We start from the raw sequence: 9626 nt of genomic DNA, 5'->3' as shown, positions 1-9626 counted from the left end.
CAGAGATATCTTATGGTCCAACTAGAGCTGCTTGGTTGCCCAAAAGGCCTTTTATACTATCTAAGGCTTTTTCATCAGAATAATACAGTTTCCCTTAAGCTTGATCTTCAAGGTAATATGACGGATGAAGTCGTTCAAAACAGAGGAGTAAAGCAGGGCTGTGTTACGGCTCCTACTTTATATAATCTGTTTACATATGACTTACCGGCAGCAATTAGAAAGGTACACAACTGTCCCCCGAAATAGGCGATAAGCACTGTCCAGTCCTTGCGTATGCGGATGACCTAGTGCTTTTAAATCATCCATTTAGCAGTCTGGAGAGATCGGCCGAAGCATTATGGCTATAAGCAAACTGCAACGGACTAATAATAAAATTACAGAAAACTCAAGTGATGCTATTCACTAATAAAAAGGTAGCACGTACTAGTCTGAAGATACTGAACTTGGAAATTCTCTATACCCCAAAGTATAGATACTTGGGAATTGACATAGAAACTCTGGGTGACTATCTCCAATGTAAACAGAACAGAAAGCTTAGGGCAGCCCAAATAACTTCGCTGGCATATCGCTGTACTATTACTCAGGCAGGTTTCACAATTTGGGCTGCACGACTCTTATACCAACAGGTCCTAGTTCCGATGATGATTTATGGCCCGGAAGCTCTCCTAAATATGGATTTAAATTGGTTACAGGTTGCGGAAGGCAAATATTAGAGAAAGATTTTAGGCCTCCCAACCTGCATACCGATGGCCATTATTAGGTTGGAATTAGGACTGACCTCGTTAAAATCTCTAGTGCTTAAAAAAAGGGCAGAATTATATTTATTGATGTTGAGCAGAACAGGCAACCCTCTTGTTGACACCTTGAGGGTGGAATCTTCTAAAGAAACTGGAATCTTTTTCCTCAAAGACAAGGTCGATATTTATTTGAAAGAAATTGGGTGGCATATTCCATCTGATGGGTTCACTCCTAAAACTAGGACTGCACTCTCTAAAAAATCGGATATGCATGTTTGGATAAGAATTTAGGCCCATTTGGAGAATTGAAAGTCCTATCAATTTACCAAGCTTGTTCTATACTCCTATAATGAGCCACAGTTTTATTTTAATCTCTGTCCAGCAGTCAGACTGAGGCGTTTTATAATGCTACTTAGGGTGAACTATTTGCCGGTTTTGGCCTGCACTGGTGTAATAGACCAGATACCTCAGTCTGAACACTACTGCCGAATATGTAAGAACCAGTCAATTGTAGAAAATGGGAAACATGTGTTACATACCAGACCCAATATGGGAGATATGTACATAATCTTGACTCCATTGCAGAATTGGCTTTCTGGTGGAGCAGTGTTAATTCGCAGGATATGAGCCTCTTGATTGCAATGTACAATGTTTGGCTGGCAGTAGAGAGCCGCCTGGGAATTTACATCTGAAGCATTTGTGTGATGGCCATTCTTTTGGTCAACTCTTAATCCTCAAATTACGAATTATTGTGTTTACAAGGGAGAAGACTCATAATGAGAGAGATATATGGTTTTATGAAAATTTAAATATCTAAGTATGTTTTATCATTATATCATATTTTAGTTATAGTGTGCCCATTAATTGATTTTCATGATTTCATATGTTTACGTTTATGTGTCTCAATAGTCTAGGTAACAAGTGTTAATGTGTAATAGTTAAGTATTTGTTTATATATTAAAATAATGTTTATGTGTATTTCATTTTGATGTATAAAGTTTATTTATAAACTATATCACATTAAAGTAAAATAAATAAAAAACAAAAAAAGAAAAGGGGACCCTGCGGCTTCGGATCCGACCCACGCTAGAGGTACGGATATGACGCTGCAGGGATGCAGAGGACGTGTAGGTGAGCAAACAGGTAAGTGGGCGAAGGTTGGTGGGGCAACAGCATTTCCGTTTCATATTTATTGGGGTTGTTTGTTCATCTGATCATTGTTCTAATGCAAGCCGATGTATTGTGCACAGTTCACTACGAAAAATTATCAGATGAACAAACAACCCCAATCCAACTACAACAACCAATGGTATTTGACATGGCTATACACTGGTAATACACTGAAGAATAGCAGGCGTTTGTTTGTGTGGGACAGTGGTTATCAGGCAGTTCTGGATTGGCCTAATTTGTGGAATAATATGAGTTGTGTTGAGGATGTGGCTAATGATCTGGAGCCCCGCCAGAGTACTATCTGGTGATTGATTGCGCATGCTCAGATGTGGAAAGCAGGATCGGAGTTGGCATTCCACACAGGACGCGTCTGATCGTCCCATGTTCTACCTGCCATGCCCCATACTGTATGGCGTGACTCAGGACAATGATGGCTTTTAGAACACCTTGACTTGACTCCTGTATTGTTATTCTCTACCGAAACATTTAACCTCGACAGAGGTCAATCTCAAAAGAATAATCAATTAGGTGAAAGATGTCCAACCTGCTAAAGGACTGGCCAATCCATCCTCCCATCCCCTGTCCTCACAGGGACATGCACACTTGAGCATCCATTCATGAAGAGAGTATGTATAGCCATACCATCATGAGATGGACATTTGCCTCTGGTGAAAGGGAGACGGTTCTCTCTGCTGAGTGGATGGGTGAGCAAGACCCATATGCCAGTGAGCATGCTGTGCCAAATAATAGAACAATGACTACACCTGGCAATTAACAGGACTTGCGACCACCAACAGACATTGGCAATATACACAGCACAACACCAAGGAGAAATGCAAGACATTCAGCTGGTAAATACCAGAAGCCAAGGCACCCAAATATGGTTCCTGAGCGAACAGTTCAACGTAAGCCATAGAAAGGCCATCATGAAAATGTGACCATTGAAGCTACAACACATGTTGTGACACTCCTGCTTATCATTTTCACATAAGTGTAGTGGATGTCCCAGTCTTAGAGAAGGAGGCAGAGTGGGTTCCATGGATGCCCAGGTACAATGCAATCATTTGCAATGTCACTGGTTCTCCTGTAGAATGCAGTCATGTTTCTACTTGCAGAAACCGATTGATTTGTCTTGTTAATGAATATTGACTATTCACATAGGTACAGCTCCGAAAACATTTGTTTGAATGATATTTATTTGCACATTTTTCTTGGGGGTGGCAATCTTTTTTACACTGGGAACTGTAACACGCTATTCTGTGACGTACCTACCAAACTGCAGTTTGGTCTTTCCCAGGTGCCATTTGCCCCTACTGTTAGATAGGAACAGCAGCACATGGGTGTACTATGGAAAGTTGCACATGTCATGGCGGGGGAGTGTAGCTCGTCCGCAGCCTCACTCCATGGAGCACACTGCGGTAGATGCCTTTTCTTATTATGTTAATGTTTAGAAGGTCCAGAAAAAAGGCGTGACCCTTTGAGAGGCCAAGACAACCTCCGAAGATGCAACCAAATAAGCATACACCTGCAGTCAGACATGGCCTTGATCACGTGTTGCCAGCACTGGTATAGCCTATATCTGCGGGAAGAAGACGACCCAGGACAGGATCTGAACTATCTGCTGGGCCCATTCCAATGAGCCCCGTGCAGTGCTAGTGCCTGGATGGTGCCCTTGATTTGCTTAGTTGCCGAGAAGGGTACAATACACAAACAACATTGCCCTTGGCACTCAAGGGGTGGAGGTCAGCTCTGAATGATTAGACCCCTCCAGATACCTCCACCACAGGCTGCCCCATAACTTGCTTGACTCCAATTTCATATACATGCAAGGCAGCTATTTTGTTCTCAGCCACCTTTTGGAATGAGAAGTCTTGTTTTTACCTTGGCCAGTTAAACTGCTTTTCTCTGAGGACAAATCTTATTGTGAATGTCGTGTCCAGTGGTGGACTGGCCAACAGGGAACTCTGGAGAGTTCCCGCTTGCTCTCTGCACCATGGACCACTTTTGTGTAGGCACCCTGGTTTTGCCCTCCTCTTACCCTCTTTACCATCCACACTGCCTCCTACCTTCCATCTCTCCTCTTCCCCCACATTCATTTGAATTAAAGAATTTGTTATAAAGCTTCCAGTATTTTAGTCCTCACTCCTTGACATGTCAGTTTTTTTATTTATTTAAATGTTACTATATTGTAATCATTATGCAGCAGAAGGAATGGGTTTTAAAATGTAACATTTGGACCCATTTCTCCACATTTTATAGGGGGAGAACAACTCAAGCCATACTTGGGCAGTTGGGTTAGGGGTCTCGTTTGCTACATATGTTTTCACAATGTAATATGGGCCCACTTTGAACAACATTTCCAGGGCCACTTTTGGTTCCCGGTCCATCACTGGCAGTGTCACCCCTAAAGAAATCGGCTCCCATGCGTGTCTGCCATCGCCAGTGGGCGAGGCTGGCAAGCAGGCGCGGTTCACTCTTCCACACGTGACAGATCCCCAGGGCAGGTGCCTTCCTTATGCAGCCACTTGCTAGAATTCCAGATTGGCGGCAGGAGAAGCTTTGTGCAGTTTTGGACTCGTTCCATATTTTTGTTCTTTCGTGAAAGCTTGGAACTGGTGTGAGGAGGAAGATGTCATAAACAGGTGGAATAATAAGCGACTAATTAAATCATGGGGTATCAGCTAATTCGCACTTCTTATGCTGCAGCAGCTGTAATGAACACCCCAAGGGACCCCAGAAGGACGCCCTCCCAACACGCGACGGGCATCTTGCTGACATCGTGATGCTACGCCGGGTTGGAATAGCTCTTCTCTTCTGGCTCCCGCGGCCACACATAAGTATCTGTCATTTCCATTCTGCGGCTTCACGCTCTGATCGCCGCACGCCCTGCAACGGTGGGGGCTCCAGGTGGAGCATGTTCCCCACCTCAATGACCACCTTCGCATGTTTAAAAAGACCATTGCAACGTGTCATTTCTGGAAGGAACAAGAATATGTTTCCTAAAACCTTAAGCGTACCAGCCCTTGATAGGCCATCACGTAGCTTTAGGCTGGCAATTGGTGGCAGACTTAATTGCAGAGTAAATACATTGTTAAGAGCAAAGGTGCTGATGGGGATGCCTGCAACTGTACGTGGGCACCTGTGCATTTTGCCAAAGGTTCAGAACATATATTAAAGAATCCCTTAACAAGTTTCAAGTCACTACAAGAAGCTAACTCAAGGCGCCGAAGCATGACTTGGATAGGAACAATTGTAGATACAGCAGGTGTGCATGCGTTTAGATGCTTGAAACTGAGGAAAACTATTTGGCCGAATTGCATCTTCGAGTTCCTGTGCTATATGGAGCTCAACAGGAACACTTCATGCCACACACTGGCCCTCATTACGACCCTGGCGGAGGACCATGGTGCAATTTGCACCATGGTCCATGGCGCAGAGCTGCCAACTCCGCCATGGGGGTTGGCGGACTTACCGCCCCATTCCGACCTTGGCGGGGCGGTAAGTCCCCAATCCCCATTTACCCTTCCCCATTCCCATTTTTGCCCCATAGGGTATAATGGGAGTGGGGAAGGCGTTAATTACGCCACCGTAAATTACGGTGGCGTAATTAACAACAGGTCCTGTAGCGCCATGGATTTTTCCGCCCGGAAAAACCAGGCGAAAAAATCGCCATGGCGCTACGGGAACTCGTAGTCTGGCGGAAAGGTACGCCATGCATTACGCTGGCGTAAAACCCTTTCCGCCAGGGTCGTAATGAGGGCCACTGGCTTATTTGACCCTTTGCCTTTGACAGGCAATCCCCTTCTCAACCTCTCACATCCATCACATGTCCCAGCTATTGCCATCCTCCTTTCCACTGTACCTTACAGTATTTATTTTATTTTAGATATTTACTGAGCACACACTTGGCTTCCAGAATTTCTAAAGACCAGGAGATCAGAGTTTAATAGGATTAGAAGTTAAGGGGCAAAGTTGCTGCACAGTTCTGTTAAACAAGAGGAACAGTAATGAGGTGTGAGGTGGAGATAGCTAAGGGTGGCATTGATGGGTGCTCGCTTGGGCTGGGCTTTTTTGAAATTTTAAAAGAAATAGAATGATGGTAGATCATATGGTGCATATGGTGGCAGCAATTACCATAATTCACATATTACTAGAATATACTCCAAACAGGCCCATATGGGGCCTGGCTGCAGAGGCTAACACAAAGGAGACAGGAATCCCTAACAACCTTTCATAGGCATTGTGTCAACCTGAAGCCAGCTCCCATCTCTCAGTATCAAGGGAAGTGATCTTTCATGTCTGGGACTATGTGTTTACAGTAGGCAACCCCCACAGGAGGACCCAATTCAGAAGATAGGAGTATGTGATTTGATGAGGGCATGCAGCCAATTCTCACCACAGAGAGCTCAATTAACCAGAGAGACCAATTAGTCCACAACAGACAGGAAGATGGTGGGACTTAGTATTATATGTTTTCACCCCTTTACCTTTTCCATTGCAAAGCGCTCTGGTTATGACCTCATGCATACAGGAGATTGTTGGTGGGGACCCAGGATTGGTTAATTGAGGTAGGATTAGCCTACACTAATCACTGTGGCCAATTTGGCTTTAAAAGACAGCAGAGCCCCTCCTTTGTCAGATTATCTGAAGACTTTGCAAGGAATAACTCAAAGAACTCATTTGGGCTCTGGCTGAAGGTAAAGTCTACCTTATAGCTTCAGACAGTGAAGGGAGGCCAGGATTTCCAAAGGGAGAAGCAAGATTCTTCCCCTAAACATCTTCCAGGGAACAGAGGGAGATACTAAATCCAGAGAACCCTCCAGCAGCACCAGTGAAGGTTCCCAGACAGCACATAGCATGCCCTGCTTGGCTCTGCAAGCAAGCGTTCTAGGTGGGAAGTGCCAGGGAATCTCTGAACCAAACCAAGGACAAGGTTGTTGCCGGCAACACTCTCCTCAGCTTTGGCCTGCCCACCTTAAAGGTTGACACAAGCCCAGTGAAGAAGCTAGGAGTAGTGCATCGACCCACAGGAAACAGCATCCGCCTTAAAGGACATATTTGAGAAAGTCGAGCTGCTCTAGCTGCAACCGACTGCATCACTGTTGTCAAGCCATAATCACAAACGTCATCGGAGACACCCCAACTGTACTTCAGCCCCACCATCTGGCACTGAAACAAAGATTCTTGACCCTGAGCCACCAGTACAGCCTCACTCGACAAACTAGCTGCCGCCTGATACCTACAGCTGTCTCCCATCTTGAACTCTGTCACAGGATCTGCAAAATATCCTGAAACCTACTCAACCTTGCCAAGCAACAAGAACCTCTACAAACACAAGGTACATTGTGGTTCTGTCCCTGTGGTCCTTCTCCCAAGGCCCCTAGTGACATTTTACGACCCATTGCTCTTTTTGTGTTGAAACCAAGTATCTTTGAACTATTGCGATTAAACTAAGCTCCTGTCAGTATCCAGAGTGAATCCCCTTTCCTTCTAGAAACTGCCTTTCCTCTGCATTCCTTTACATAGGGGATTGTACTGTGTAGTGTGCTAGGACTGTCTGTTGAATGATAATAAAGTAGATATTTGTATACAACCTTGACTGGACAGTCCCTTTTATCGTTGGGTAATAATTGTATTTTTGCTGTGTTGCAACTAACCAGTGATCCACGACCTTGCAGAGATAAGCCTGTGATTCTGTCCACGTTACCAAAATTGGACAAGGAGGTTTATAATTCACTTGTATTCCAATCAAGGGAAAGATAAGGACAAGAATATTACCTTCGCAGTCCCAAGGGACAAGGGGAGACGTGATGATGAAAGAAGAGATCAGGCACAGACAAGTGCATCTCTGGACAAGGAGAGAGAAGGGAAGAGATGGAAGGTAAGCGAAGACAGAACTTATGAGACAGCATTCGCGAAAGACAAATGGATGGGAGGACACATTTTATTGAAATTTGATGGCAAAGGCAACAATGGCGTGAGGGAAAAGGAGAGGTTAGATGAGACACAGAGAAAGGAGAAAGAGACAAGGTTAAGAGACGAGAGGATAAGGAAGAAAGATAGACAAAGGCGAGAACAGCTATATCGCGAAGAGCAAGAAAAACAGCTCGATCGCATCCCAAGAGCAGCCAACAATCAAGACAGACAGATACAGCAAAGGTTACGAGAGCAAAGAAAAGAATAAGGAGACGAAGAGATGAGGAAGTTCGAAGGGCAGATGAACATAGAAATTAAAAGAGAAAGGAAGAAGATAGGATCAGAGAAGAGGCGAGGAAACACAAAGAATTTGATGACGAAATAGAATGTAAGCGGAAACAAAGAGCACGCAATCTTCAATATCTGGGGACAAAAGTTAAAAAACCCGCTCCAGTCGTGGACTGGGAAGACACTGAAGAATTCTTTCCTGCATACGATTCAGTACCAGGCACATCTAGGGCAAATATTGATGATGACTTCGACACCAGAAGCATCATAGAGACGATCGATAGAATATATGATGAAATGGGGCTAGAACACATACCCCAAGAGTAGGGGGAAGACGAGCGCCTAGAGAGCACCCAGCTCTACGACACTGAGGATATCACCCGAAGTAGTGGGAATAAGGAACTATCCCTGGACAGATTAGAAATCAGTAGGAACAATGAAGATTCAAGACGTTGCTTGAATTGGGGACATACAATGTCCCACTCTGAGAGGGAAGAGAGCAAAAAAAACGAAGAAGGGAGGCGAAGTGAAAGGCGACTCCAGAGGGAGAAGGAAATAAGATGGTCAGACACCAATGAGTCTGCACCAAGAGCACCAGAATCAGCCACACAGTCACACTGGCATGGAGAAGCATCTCACGGTCAGACGGGGGTGTCTTCACCGCCCTATGTGGACAGACTAAGTGCATTGCCAGGTAGATGGCGATGCAGGAATATTACACCTGCTTTGGATAGAAGAACTATGAGGGAAGATTAAGAGGGCTACACATTCCAATTTCTGTTACTCAAGAAAGGGGGAATAAGACTGCAATATATTCCATGGCCACACATGGATCGAGAAAATTTAAAAAACAAGCTTCGAATGCTGACATCGGGAGCCGGAAAATGGATACATGAGTTAGAAAAAATTACAGGAGGAAACACGGTAGCTAGAGGGGACATCAAAGGCCTCCTGATCGCCATACTTGGTGAGAGAGCAGACGATGTGTGGGCACGAGCAGGCTACCCTGGTGTAACCACCATTAATACCTTGCATGACGGAGCTCCATTTAAAAATTGTAGAGCCACAGTATGGAAAGCGCTACGCGTACTATACCCAGATACTTCAGATACGGGAGCTATAATGACGCGAAAGATGAAGGAGTTTGAAGATCTGTTAATTTATATACAGAATTTCCAAGACTTATGGGTGCTCAAAATGCATGAATCTTGGACGAAATCTATACCAAGGGCTGCCAGAGCCAGTGCAGAAACAACTCAAGAAACTGGTAGGAATCAAAGCAAAACCTTGGGCTGACATACAGTTGACCATCGCACATTACTGTAGACTGTCGCAAGAAAGGAATCGCAAAAAGGAAGCGACTCGTAAGGGTGAGGAAGCGAAATTGGTACAAAAGAAATTGTTGAAATATGCTCTTGAGGGAGCCACGATAACTAGCACAGCTGAAACAGGCATGCAGCAGGTGGCTAATCCACAGCAAAATAATCAGGGCAATACAGGATTTTATCCCAGGGG

Source organism: Ambystoma mexicanum, chromosome 3q (genome assembly GCF_040938575.1).
Source record: "Ambystoma mexicanum isolate Mex_15411 chromosome 3q, UKY_AmexF1_1, whole genome shotgun sequence".
Lineage (NCBI taxonomy): Eukaryota > Metazoa > Chordata > Amphibia > Caudata > Ambystomatidae > Ambystoma > Ambystoma mexicanum.
Note: the sequence above shows the minus strand (reverse complement) of the source record.